Raw genomic sequence first — 15172 nt, forward strand, 5'->3', positions numbered from 1 at the left:
TTTCCTACAAAATAGTTATTTGCATTTTTCTTGTACGACCAACCATAAGCGAGTTATAGAGTTGGATATAAATAATATTTAACAAAAATTTGCTTTAAAATAAAATGTTTGAAAAACTGAAATTAAACTAATTTAATTGTGTCTAACACTTTAGTAGAGGAAAAAGAAAAAGACATAAAAGTCACTAAAGGTTTCAAAGTTGTCTTTAATCGTCATATTATTAACAATAACATTAATAATAATAATACTAATAGTACTAAATTTGCTAATATGCAAACGCTTAATCAAGGTAACAGTGTTTTGGTTTCTTGCTCATATCTCGAAAACAGTTACTCCTATCAACTTTTATCTTTTTACTAAAATTCAAGCTGATAAAATTTCCTACAAAATAATTATTTGCATTTTTTATGTAGGACTAACCATAAGCGAGATATAAGATTGAAAATAATTAATATTTAAAAAAGAAGTGCTTTAACAGAAAATGTCTTGTGATTTAAAATACACTTAATTTATTAGGTCCAATACTTTATTAGAAAAAAAGGGGGTGACATATAAGTCACTGAAGTCTTCAGAGTCGATTTTAAATGCTGCATTTTCGTCTTCGTCTCAAACATTGAAAACTGAATTACATTTTTGTTCTGAAACGGTAACAGTTTTTACATTGGTTTTTTGCTTATATCTCAAAAACAGTTACTCCTATCAATTTTTATCTCTCTTTCAAAATTAAAGCTGATAACATTTCCTACAAAATAGTTATTTGCATTTTTCTTGTAGGACCAACCATAAGCGAGTTATAAAGTTGGATATAAATAATATTTAACAAAAACTTGCTTAAAAATAAAATGTTTGAAATACTGAAATTAAACTAAATTAATTGTGTCTAACACTTTAGTAGAGAAAAAAGAAAAAAACATAAAAGTCACCAAAGTCTTCAGAATCGTTTTTAGTCGTCATATTAATAACAATAACATTAATAATAATAATACTAATAGTACTAAATCTGCTTATATGCAAGCGCTTTATTAAGGTAACAGTTTTTTGGTTTCTTGCTTATATTAATAATAATACTAATAGTACTAAATTTGCTTATATGCAAACGCTTAATTAAGGTAACAGTGTTTTGGTTTCTTGCTCATATCTCGAAAACAGTTACTTCTATCAACTTTTATCTTTTTACTAAAATTCAAGCTGATAAAATTTCCTACAAAATAATTATTTGCATTTTTTATGTAGGACTAACCATAAGCGAGATATAAGATTGAAAATAGTTAATATTTAAAAAAGAAGTGCTTTAACAGAAAATGTCTTGTGATTTAAAATACACTTAATTTATTAGGTCCAATACTTTATTAGAAAAAAAGGGGGTGACATATAAGTCACTGAAGTTTTCAGAGTCGATTTTAAATGCTGCATTTTCGTCTTCGTCTCAAACATTGAAAACTGAATTACATTTTTGTTCTGAAACGGTAACAGTTTTTACATTGGTTTTTTGCTTATATCTCGAAAACAGTTACTCCTATCAATTTTTATCTTTCTTTCAAAATTAAAGCTGATAACATTTCCTACAAAATAGTTATTTGCATTTTTCTTGTAGGACCAACCATAAGCGAGTTATAAAGTTGGATATAAATAATATTTAACAAAAACTTGCTTAAAAATAAAATGTTTGAAATACTGAAATTAAATTAAATTAATTGTGTCTAACACTTTAGTAGAGAAAAAAGAAAAAGACATAAAAGTCACCAAAGTCTTCAGAATCGTTTTTAGTCGTCATATTAATAACAATAACATTAATATTAATAATACTAATAGTACTAAATCTGCTTATATGCAAGCGCTTTATTAAGGTAACAGTTTTTTGGTTTCTTGCTTATATCTCGAAAACAGTTACTCCTATGAATTTTTGTCTTTTTTTCAAAATTAAAGCTGATAAAATTTCCTACAAAATAGTTATTTGCATTTTTCTTGTAGGACCAACCATAAGCGAGTTATAGAGTTGGATATAAATAATTTTTAACAAAAATTTGCTTTAAAATAAAATGTTTGAAAAACTGAAATTAAACTAATTTAATTGTGTCTAACACTTTAGTAGAGGAAAAAGGAGAAGACATAAAAGTCACTAAAGGTTTCAGAGTTGTCTTTAGTTGTCATATTAATAACAATAACATTAATAATAATAATACTAATAGTACTAAATTTGCTTATATGCAAACGCTTAATTAAGGTAACAGTGTTTTGGTTTCTTGCTTATATCTCGAAAACAGTTACTCCTATCAATTTTTATCTTTTTACTAAAATTTAAGCTGATAAAATTTCCTATAAAATAGTTATTTGCATTTTATATGTAGGACTAACCATAAGCGAGATATGTGATTGAAAATAATTAATATTTAAAAAAAAAGTGCTTTAACAGAAAATGTCTTGTGATTTAAAATACACTTAATTTATTGGGTCCAATACTTTATTAGAAGAAAAAGAAAGTGACATAAAAGTCACTGAAATCTTCAGAGTCGTTTTTAAATGCTGCAGTTTCGTCTTCGTCTCAAACATTGAAAACTGAATTACATTTTTGTTCAGTAACAGTCACAGTTTTCTTATTGGTTTTTTGCTTATATCTCGAAAACAGTTACTCCTATCAATTTTTATCTTTCTGTCAAAATTAAAGCTGATAAAATTTCCTACAAAATAGATATTTGCATTTTTCTTGTAGGATCAACCATAAGCGAGTTATAGAGTTGGATATAAATAATATTTAACAAAAATTTGCTTTAAAATAAAATGTTTGAAAAACTGAAATTAAACTAATTTAATTGTGTCTAACACTTTAGTAGAGGAAAAAGAAGAAGACATAAAAGTCACTAAAGGTTTCAAAGTTGTCTTTAATCGTCATATTAATAACAATAACATTAATAATAATAATACTAATAGTACTAAATTTGCTTATATGCAAACGCTTAATTAAGGTAACAGTGTTTTGGTTTCTTGCTCATATCTCGAAAACAGTTACTCCTATCAATTTTTATCTTTCTTTCAAAATTAAAGCTGATAACATTTCCTACAAAATAGTTATTTGCATTTTTCTTGTGGGACCAACCATAAGCGAGTTATAAAGTTGGATATAAATAATATTTAACAAAAACTTTCTTAAAAATAAAATGTTTGAAATACTGAAATTAAACTAAATTAATTGTGTCTAACACTTTAGTAGAGAAAAAAGAAAAAGACATAAAAGTCACCAAAGTCTTCAGAATCGTTTTTAGTCGTCATATTAATAACAATAACATTAATAATAATAATACTAATAGTACTAAATCTGCTTATATGCAAGCGCTTTATTAAGGTAACAGTTTTTTGGTTTCTTGCTTATATCTCGAAAACAGTTACTCCTATGAATTTTTGTCTTTTTTTCAAAATTAAAGCTGATAAAATTTCCTACAAAATAGTTATTTGCATTTTTCTTGTAGGACCAACCATAAGCGAGTTATAGAGTTGGATATAAATAATTTTTAACAAAAATTTGCTTTAAACTAAAATGTTTGAAAAACTGGAATTAAACTAATTTAATTGTGTCTAACACTTTAGTAGAGGAAAAAGGAAAAGACATAAAAGTCACTAAAGGTTTCAGAGTTGTCTTTAGTTGTCATATTAATAACAATAACATTAATAATAATAATACTAATAGTACTAAATTTGCTTATATGCAAACGCTTAATTAAGGTAACAGTGTTTTGGTTTCTTGCTTATATCTCGAAAACAGTTACTCCTATCAATTTTTATTTTTTTACTAAAATTCAAGCTGATAAAATTTCCTATAAAATAGTTATTTGCATTTTTCATGTAGGACTAACCATAAGCGAGATATATGATTGAAAATAATTAATATTTAAAAAAAATGTGCTTTAACAGAAAATGTCTTGTGATTTAAAATACACTTAATTTATTGGGTCCAATACTTTATTAGAAGAAAAAGAAAGTGACATAAAAGTCACTGAAGTCTTCAGAGTCGTTTTTAAATGCTGCAGTTTCGTCTTCGTCTCAAACATTGAAAACTGAATTACATTTTTGTTCAGTAACAGTCACAGTTTTCTTATTGGTTTTTTGCTTGTATCTCGAAACCAGTTACTCCTATCAATTTTTATCTTTCTGTCAAAATTAAAGCTGATAAAATTTCCTACAAAATAGTTATTTGCATTTTTCTTGTAGGACCAACCATAAGCGAGTTATAGAGTTGGATATAAATAATATTTAACAAAAATTTGCTTTAAAATAAAATGTTTGAAAAACTGAAATTAAACTAATTTAATTGTGTCTAACACTTTAGTAGAGGAAAAAGAAGAAGACATAAAAGTCACTAAAGGTTTCAAAGTTGTCTTTAATCGTCATATTAATAACAATAACATTAATAATAATAATACTAATAGTACTAAATTTGCTTATATGCAAACGCTTAATTAAGGTAACAGTGTTTTGGTTTCTTGCTCATATCTCGAAAACAGTTACTCCTATCAATTTTTATCTTTCTTTCAAAATTAAAGCTGATAACATTTCCTACAAAATAGTTATTTGCATTTTTCTTGTAGGACCAACCATAAGCGAGTTATAAAGTTGGATATAAATAATATTTAACAAAAACTTGCTTAAAAACAAAATGTTTGAAATACTAAAATTAAACTAAATTAATTGTGTCTAACACTTTAGTAGAGAAAAAAGAAAAAGACATAAAAGTCACCAAAGTCTTCAGAATCGTTTTTAGTCGTCATATTAATAACAATAACATTAATAATAATAATACTAATAGTACTAAATCTGCTTATATGCAAGCGCTTTATTAAGGTAACAGTTTTTTGGTTTCTTGCTTATATCTCGAAAACAGTTACTCCTATGAATTTTTGTCTTTCTTTCAAAATTAAAGCTGATAAAATATTCTACAAAATAGTTATTTGCATTTTTCTTGTAGGACCAACCATAAGCGAGTTATAGAGTTGGATATAAATAATATATAACAAAAATTTGCTTTAAAATAAAATGTTTGAAAAACTGAAATTAAACTAATTTAACTGTGTCTAACACTTTAGTAGAGAAAAAAGGAAAAGACATAAAAGTCACTAAAGGTTTCAGAGTTGTCTTTAGTTGACTAAAGACTAAAAACGATTCTGAAGACTTTGGTAACTTTTATGTCTTTTTCTTTTTTCTCTACTAAAGTGTTAGACACAATTAATTTAGTTTAATTTCAGTATTTCAAACATTTAATTTTTAAGCAAGTTTTTGTTAAATATTATTTATATCCAACTTTATAACTCGCTGATGGTTGGTCCTACAAGAAAAATGCAAATAACTATTTTGTAGGAAATTTTATCAGCTTTATTTTAAAAAAAAATAAAAACTGATAGGAGTAATTGTTTTCGAGATATAAGCAAAAAACCAAAGTGAAAACTGTGACTGTTACTGAACAAAAATGTAATTCAGTTTTCAATGTTTGAGACGAAGACGAAACTGCAGCATTTAAAAACGACTCTGAAGACTTCAGTGACTTTTATGTCACTTTCTTTTTCTTCTAATAAAGTATTGGACCCAATAAATTAAGTGTATTTTAAATCACAAGACATTTTCTGTTAAAGCACTTTTTTTTTAAATATTAATTATTTTCAATCACATATCTCGCTTATGGTTAGTCCTACATGAAAAATGCAAATAACTATTTTATAGGAAATTTTATCAGCTTAAATTTTAGTAAAAAGATAAAAATTGATAGGAGTAACTGTTTTCGAGATATAAGCAAGAAACCAAAACACTGTTACCTTAATTAAGCGTTTGCATATAAGCAAATTTAGTACTATTAGTATTATTATTATTAATGTTATTGTTATTAATATGACAACTAAAGACAACTCTGAAACCTTTAGTGACTTTTATGTCTTTTCCTTTTTCCTCTACTAAAGTGTTAGACACAATTAAATTAGTTTAATTTCAGTTTTTCAAACATTTTATTTTAAAGCAAATTTTTGTTAAAAATTATTTATATCCAACTCTATAACTCGCTTATGGTTGGTCCTACAAGAAAAATGCAAATAACTATTTTGTAGGAAATTTTATCAGCTTTAATTTTAAAAAAAAGACAAAAATTCATAGGAGTAACTGTTTTCGAGATATAAGCAAGAAACCAAAAAACTGTTACCTTAATAAAGCGCTTGCATATAAGCAGATTTAGTACTATTAATATTATTAATATTAATGTTATTGTTATTAATATGACGACTAAAAACGATTCTGAAGACTTTGGTGACTTTTATGTCTTTTTCTTTTTTCTCTACTAAAGTGTTAGACACAATTAATTTAGTTTAATTTCAGTATTTCAAACATTTTATTTTTAAGCAAGTTTTTGTTAAATATTATTTATATCCAACTTTATAACTCGCTTATGGTTGGTCCTACAAGAAAAATGCAAATAACTATTTTGTAGGAAATGTTATCAGCTTTAATTTTGAAAGAAAGATAAAAATTGATAGGAATAACTGTTTTCGAGATATAAGCAAAAAACCAATGTAAAAACTGTTACCGTTTCAGAACAAAAATGTAATTCAGTTTTCAATGTTTGAGACGAAGACGAAAATGCAGCATTTAAAATCGACTCTGAAGACTTCAGTGTCTTATATGTCATCCCCTTTTTTTCTAATAAAGTATTGGACCTAATAAATTAAGTGTATTTTAAATCACAAGTCATTTTCTGTTAAAGCACTTCTTTTTTAAATATTAATTATTTTCAATATTATATCTCGCTTATGGTTAGTCCTACATAAAAAATGCAAATAATTATTTTGTAGGAAATTTTATCAGCTTGAATTTTAGTAAAAAGATAAAAGTTGATAGGAGTAACTGTTTTCGAGATATGAGCAAGAAACCAAAACACTGTTACCTTAATTAAGCGTTTGCACATAAGCAAATTTAGTACTATTAGTATTATTATTAATATAAGCAAGAAACCAAAAAACTGTTACCTTAATAAAGCGCTTGCATATAAGCAGATTTAGTACTATTAGTATTATTATTATTAATGTTATTGTTATTAATATGACGACTAAAAACGATTCTGAAGACTTTGGTGACTTTTATGTCTTTTTCTTTTTTCTCTACTAAAGTGTTAGACACAATTAATTTAGTTTAATTTCAGTATTTCAAACATTTTATTTTTAAGCAAGTTTTTGTTAAATATTATTTATATCCAACTTTATAACTCGCTTATGGTTAGTCCTACAAGAAAAATGCAAATAACTATTTTGTAGGAAATGTTATCAGCTTTAATTTTGAAAGAGAGATAAAAATTGATAGGAGTAACTGTTTTCGAGATATAAGCAAAAAACCAATGTAAAAACTGTTACCGTTTCAGAACAAAAATGTAATTCAGTTTTCAATGTTTGAGACGAAGACGAAAATGCAGCATTTAAAATCGACTCTGAAGACTTCAGTGACTTATATGTCACCCCCTTTTTTTCTAATAAAGTATTGGACCTAATAAATTAAGTGTATTTTAAATCACAAGACATTTTCTGTTAAAGCACTTCTTTTTTAAATATTAATTATTTTCAATCTTATATCTCGCTTATGGTTAGTCCTACATAAAAAATGCAAATAATTATTTTGTAGGAAATTTTATCAGCTTGAATTTTAGTAAAAAGATAAAAGTTGATAGGAGTAACTGTTTTTGAGATATGAGCAAGAAACCAAAACACTGTTACCTTGATTAAGCGTTTGCATATTAGCAAATTTAGTACTATTAGTATTATTATTATTAATGTTATTGTTATTAATATGACTATTAAAGACAACTTTGAAACCTTTAGTGACTTTTATGTCTTCTTCTTTTTCCTCTACTAAAGTGTTAGACACAATTAAATTAGTTTAATTTCAGTTTTTCAAACATTTTATTTTAAAGCAAATTTTTGTTAAATATTATTTATATCCAACTCTATAACTCGCTTATGGTTGGTCGTACAAGAAAAATGCAAATAACTATTTTGTAGGAAATTTTATCAGCTTTAATTTTGAAAGAAAGATAAAAATTGATAGGAGTAACTGTTTTCGAGATATAAGCAAAAAACCAATAAGAAAACTGTGACTGTTACTGAACAAAAATGTAATTCGGTTTTCAATGTTTGAGACGAAGACGAAACTGCAGCATTTAAAAACGACTCTGAAGACTTCAGTGACTTTTATGTCACTTTTTTTTTCTTCTAATAAAGTATTGGACCCAATAAATTAAGTGTATTTTAAATCACAAGACATTTTCTGTTAAAGCACTTTTTTTTTAAATATTAATTATTTTCAATCATATATCTCGCTTATGGTTAGTCCTACATGAAAAATGCAAATAACTATTTTGTAGGAAATTTTATCAGCTTGAATTTTAGTAAAAAGATAAAAATTGATAGGAGTAACTGTTTTCGAGATATAAGCAAGAAACCAAAACACTGTTACCTTAATTAAGCGTTTGCATATAAGCAAATTTAGAACTATTAGTATTATTATTATTAATGTTATTGTTATTAATATGACAACTAAAGACAACTCTGAAACCTTTAGTGACTTTTATGTCTTTTCGTTTTTTCTCTACTAAAGTGTTAGTCACAGTAAAATTAGTTTAATTTCAGTTTTTCAAACATTTTATTTTAAAGCAAATTTTTGTTAAATATAATTTATATCCAACTCTATAACTCGCTTATGGTTGGTCCTACAAGAAAAATGCAAATAACTATTTTGTAGAATATTTTATCAGCTTTAATTTTGAAAGAAAGACAAAAATTCATAGGAGTAACTGTTTTCGAGATATAAGCAAGAAACCAAAAAACTGTTACCTTAATAAAGCGCTTGCATATAAGCAGATTTAGTACTATTAGTATTATTATTATTAATGTTATTGTTATTAATATGACGACTAAAAACGATTCTGAAGACTTTGGTGACTTTTATGTCTTTTTCTTTTTTCTCTACTAAAGTGTTAGACACAATTAATTTAGTTTAATTTCAGTATTTCAAACATTTTATTTTTAAGCAAGTTTTTGTTAAATATTATTTATATCCAACTTTATAACTCGCTTATGGTTGGTCCTACAAGAAAAATGCAAATAACTATTTTGTAGGAAATGTTATCAGCTTTAATTTTGAAAAAAAGATAAAAATTGATAGGAGTAACTGTTTTCGAGATATAAGCAAAAAACCAAAGTAAAAACTGTTACCGTTTCAGAACAAAAATGTAATTCAGTTTTCAATGTTTGAGACGAAGACGAAAATGCAGCATTTAAAATCGACTCTGAAGACTTCAGTGACTTATATGTCACCCCCTTTTTTTTTTAATAAAGTATTGGACCTAATAAATTAAGTGTATTTTAAATCACAAGACATTTTCTGTTAAAGCACTTCTTTTTTAAATATTAATTATTTTCAATCTTATATCTCGCTTATGGTTAGTCCTACATAAAAAATGCAAATAACTATTTTGTAGGAAATTTTATCAGCTTAAATTTTAGTAAAAAAATAAAAATTGATTGGAGTAACTGTTTTCGAGATATGAGCAAGAAACCAAAACACTGTTACCTTAATTAAGCGTTTGCATATAAGCAAATTTAGTACTATTAGTGTTATTATTATTAATGTTATTGTTATTAATATGACGATTAAAGACAACTTTGAAACCTTTAGTGACTTTTATGTCTTCTTCTTTTTCCTCTACTAAAGTGTTAGACACAATTAAATTAGTTTAATTTCAGTTTTTCAAACATTTTATTTTAAAGCAAATTTTTGTTAAATATTATTTATATCCAACTCTATAACTCGCTATGGTTGGTCCTACAAGAAAAATGCAAATAACTATTTTGTAGGAAATTTTATCAGCTTTAATTTTGGCAGAAAGATAAAAATTGATAGGAGTAACTGTTTTCGAGATATAAGCAAAAAACCAATAAGAAAACTGTGACTGTTACTGAACAAAAATGTAATTCAGTTTTCAATGTTTGAGACGAAGACGAAACTGCAGCATTTAAAAACGACTCTGAAGACTTCAGTGACTTTTATGTCACTTCCTTTTTCTAAAAAAAAAGTATTGGACCCAATAAATTAAGTGTATTTTAAATCACAAGACATTTTCTGTTAAAGCACTTTTTTTTTAAATATTAATTATTTTCAATCATATATCTCGCTTATGGTTAGTCCTACATGAAAAATGCAAATAACTATTTTGTAGGAAATTTTATCAGCTTGAATTTTAGTAAAAAGATAAAAATTGATAGGAGTAACTGTTTTCGAGATATAAGCAAGAAACCAAAACACTGTTACCTTAATTAAGCGTTTGCATATAAGCAAATTTAGTACTATTAGTATTATTATTATTAATGTTATTGTTATTAATATGACAACTAAAGACAACTCTGAAACCTTTAGTGACTTTTATTTTTTTTCCTTTTTCCTCTACTAAAGTGTTAGACACAATTAAATTAGTTTAATTTCAGTTTTTCAAACATTTTATTTTAAAGCAAATTTTTGTTAAATATTATTTATATCCAACTCTATAACTCGTTTATGGTTGGTCCTACAAGAAAAATGCAAATAACTATTTTGTAGGAAATTTTATCAGCTTTAATTTTGAAAAAAAGACAAAAATTCATAGGAGTAACTGTTTTCGAGATATAAGCAAGAAACCAAAAAACTGTTACCTTAATAAAGCGCTTGCATATAAGCAGATTTAGTACTATTAGTATTATTATTATTAATGTTATTGTTATTAATATGACGACTAAAAACGATTCTGAAGACTTTGGTGACTTTTATGTCTATTTCTTTTTTCTCTACTAAAGTGTTTGACACAATTAATTTAGTTTAATTTCAGTATTTCAAACATTTTATTTTTAAGCAAGTTTTTGTTAAATATTATTTATATCCAACTTTATAACTCGCTTATGGTTGGTCCTACAAGAAAAATACAAATAACTATTTTGTAGGAAATGTTATCAGCTTTAATTTTGAAAGAAAGATAAAAATTGATAGAATTAACTGTTTTCGAGATATAAGCAAAAAACCAAAGAAAAAACTGTTACCGTTTCAGAACAAAAATATAATTCAGTTTTCAATGTTTGAGACGAAGACGAAAATGCAGCATTTAAAATCGACTCTGAAGACTTCAGTGACTTATATGTCACCCCCTATTTTTCTAATAAAGTATTGGACCTAATAAATTAAGTGTATTTTAAATCACAAGACATTTTCTGTTAAAGCACTTCTTTTTTAAATATTAATTATTTTCAATCTTATATCTCGCTTATGGTTAGTCCTACATAAAAAATGCAAATAATTATTTTGTAGGAAATTTTATCAGCTTGAATTTTAGTAAAAAAATAAAAATTGATAGGAGTAACTGTTTTCGAGATATGAGCAAGAAACCAAAACACTGTTACCTTAATTAAGCGTTTGCATATAAGCAAATTTAGTACTATTAGTATTATTATTATTAATGTTATTGTTATTAATATGACGATTAAAGACAACTTTGAAACCTTTAGTGACTTTTATGTCTTCTTCTTTTTCCTCTACTAAAGTGTTAGACACAATTAAAATAGTTTAATTTCAGTTTTTCAAACATTTTATTTTAAAGCAAATTTTTGTTAAATATTATTTATATCCAACTCTATAACTCGCTTATGGTTGGTCCTACAAGAAAAATGCAAATAACTATTTTGTAGGAAATTTTATCAGCTTTAATTTTGAAAAAAAGATAAAAATTGATAGGAGTAACTGTTTTCGAGATATAAGCAAGAAACCAAAAAACTGTTACCTTAATAAAGCGCTTGCATATAAGCAGATTTAGTACTATTAGTATTATTATTATTAATGTTATTGTTATTAATATGACGACTAAAAACGATTCTGAAGACTTTGGTGACTTTTATGTCTTTTTCTTTTTTCTCTACTAAAGTGTTAGACTCAATTAATTTAGTTTAATTTCGGTTTTTCAAACATTTTATTTAAAGCAAATTTTTGTTAAATATTATTTATATCCAACTCTATAACTCGTTTATGGTTGGTCCTACAAGAAAAATGCAAACTATTTTGTAGGAAGCTTTATCAGCTTTAATTTTAAAAGAAAGATAAAAATTGATAGGAGTAACTGTTTTCGAGATATAAGCAAAAAACCAATAAGAAAACTGTAACAGTTACTGAACAAAAATGTAATTCAGTTTTCAATGTTTGAGACGAAGACGAAAATGCAGCATTTACAAACGACTCTAAAGACTTCAGTGACCTTTCTGTCACCTCTTTTTTCTTCTAATAAAGTATTGGACCCAATAAATTAAGTGTATTTTAAATCACAAGACATTTTCTGTTAAAGCACTTTTTTTTTAAATATTAATTATTTTCAATCATATATCTCGCTTATGGTTAGTCCTACATGAAAAATGCAATTAACTATTTTATAGAAAATTTTATCAGCTTGAATTTTAGTTAAAAGATAAAAATTGATAGGAGTAACTGTTTTCGAGATATAAGCAAGAAACCAAAACACTGTTACCTTAATTAAGCGTTTGCATATAAGCAAATTTAGTACTATTAGTATTATCATTATTAATGTTATTGTTATTAATATGACAACTAAAGACAACTCTGAAACCTTTAGTGACTTTTATTTTTTTTCCTTTTTCCTCTACTAAAGTGTTAGACACAATTAAATTAGTTTAATTTCAGTTTTTCAAACATTTTATTTTAAAGCAAATTTTTGTTAAATATTATTTATATCCAACTCTATAACTCGTTTATGGTTGGTCCTACAAGAAAAATGCAAATAACTATTTTGTAGGAAATTTTATCAGCTTTAATTTTGAAAAAAAGACAAAAATTCATAGGAGTAACTGTTTTCGAGATATAAGCAAGAAACCAAAAAACTGTTACCTTAATAAAGCGCTTGCATATAAGCAGATTTAGTACTATTAGTATTATTATTATTAATGTTATTGTTATTAATATGACGACTAAAAACGATTCTGAAGACTTTGGTGACTTTTATGTCTATTTCTTTTTTCTCTACTAAAGTGTTTGACACAATTAATTTAGTTTAATTTCAGTATTTCAAACATTTTATTTTAAAGCAAATTTTTGTTAAATATTATTTATATCCAACTCTATAACTCGCTTATGGTTGGTCCTACAAGAAAAATGCAAATAACTATTTTGTAGGAAATTTTATCAGCTTTAATTTTGAAAAAAAGATAAAAATTGATAGGAGTAACTGTTTTCGAGATATAAGCAAGAAACCAAAAAACTGTTACCTTAATAAAGCGCTTGCATATAAGCAGATTTAGTACTATTAGTATTATTATTATTAATGTTATTGTTATTAATATGACGACTAAAAACGATTCTGAAGACTTTGGTGACTTTTATGTCTTTTTCTTTTTTCTCTACTAAAGTGTTAGACTCAATTAATTTAGTTTAATTTCGGTTTTTCAAACATTTTATTTAAAGCAAATTTTTGTTAAATATTATTTATATCCAACTCTATAACTCGCTTATGGTTGGTCCTACAAGAAAAATGCAAACTATTTTGTAGGAAGCTTTATCAGCTTTAATTTTAAAAGAAAGATAAAAATTGATAGGAGTAACTGTTTTCGAGATATAAGCAAAAAACCAATAAGAAAACTGTAACAGTTACTGAACAAAAATGTAATTCAGTTTTCAATGTTTGAGACGAAGACGAAAATGCAGCATTTACAAACGACTCTAAAGACTTCAGTGACCTTTCTGTCACCTCTTTTTTCTTCTAATAAAGTATTGGACCCAATAAATTAAGTGTATTTTAAATCACAAGACATTTTCTGTTAAAGCACTTTTTTTTTAAATATTAATTATTTTCAATCATATATCTCGCTTATGGTTAGTCCTACATGAAAAATGCAATTAACTATTTTATAGAAAATTTTATCAGCTTGAATTTTAGTTAAAAGATAAAAATTGATAGGAGTAACTGTTTTCGAGATATAAGCAAGAAACCAAAACACTGTTACCTTAATTAAGCGTTTGCATATAAGCAAATTTAGTACTATTAGTATTATCATTATTAATGTTATTGTTATTAATATGACAACTAAAGACAACTCTGAAACCTTTAGTGACTTTTATTTTTTTTCCTTTTTCCTCTACTAAAGTGTTAGACACAATTAAATTAGTTTAATTTCAGTTTTTCAAACATTTTATTTTAAAGCAAATTTTTGTTAAATATTATTTATATCCAACTCTATAACTCGTTTATGGTTGGTCCTACAAGAAAAATGCAAATAACTATTTTGTAGGAAATTTTATCAGCTTTAATTTTGAAAAAAAGACAAAAATTCATAGGAGTAACTGTTTTCGAGATATAAGCAAGAAACCAAAAAACTGTTACCTTAATAAAGCGCTTGCATATAAGCAGATTTAGTACTATTAGTATTATTATTATTAATGTTATTGTTATTAATATGACGACTAAAAACGATTCTGAAGACTTTGGTGACTTTTATGTCTATTTCTTTTTTCTCTACTAAAGTGTTTGACACAATTAATTTAGTTTAATTTCAGTATTTCAAACATTTTATTTTTAAGCAAGTTTTTGTTAAATATTATTTATATCCAACTTTATAACTCGCTTATGGTTGGTCCTACAAGAAAAATACAAATAACTATTTTGTAGGAAATGTTATCAGCTTTAATTTTGAAAGAAAGATAAAAATTGATAGAATTAACTGTTTTCGAGATATAAGCAAAAAACCAAAGAAAAAACTGTTACCGTTTCAGAACAAAAATATAATTCAGTTTTCAATGTTTGAGACGAAGACGAAAATGCAGCATTTAAAATCGACTCTGAAGACTTCAGTGACTTATATGTCACCCCCTATTTTTCTAATAAAGTATTGGACCTAATAAATTAAGTGTATTTTAAATCACAAGACATTTTCTGTTAAAGCACTTCTTTTTTAAATATTAATTATTTTCAATCTTATATCTCGCTTATGGTTAGTCCTACATAAAAAATGCAAATAATTATTTTGTAGGAAATTTTATCAGCTTGAATTTTAGTAAAAAAATAAAAATTGATAGGAGTAACTGTTTTCGAGATATGAGCAAGAAACCAAAACACTGTTACCTTAATTAAGCGTTT

This window comes from Tribolium castaneum, chromosome 9, assembly GCF_031307605.1.
Source record: "Tribolium castaneum strain GA2 chromosome 9, icTriCast1.1, whole genome shotgun sequence".
Classification (NCBI taxonomy): Eukaryota; Metazoa; Arthropoda; class Insecta; order Coleoptera; family Tenebrionidae; genus Tribolium; species Tribolium castaneum.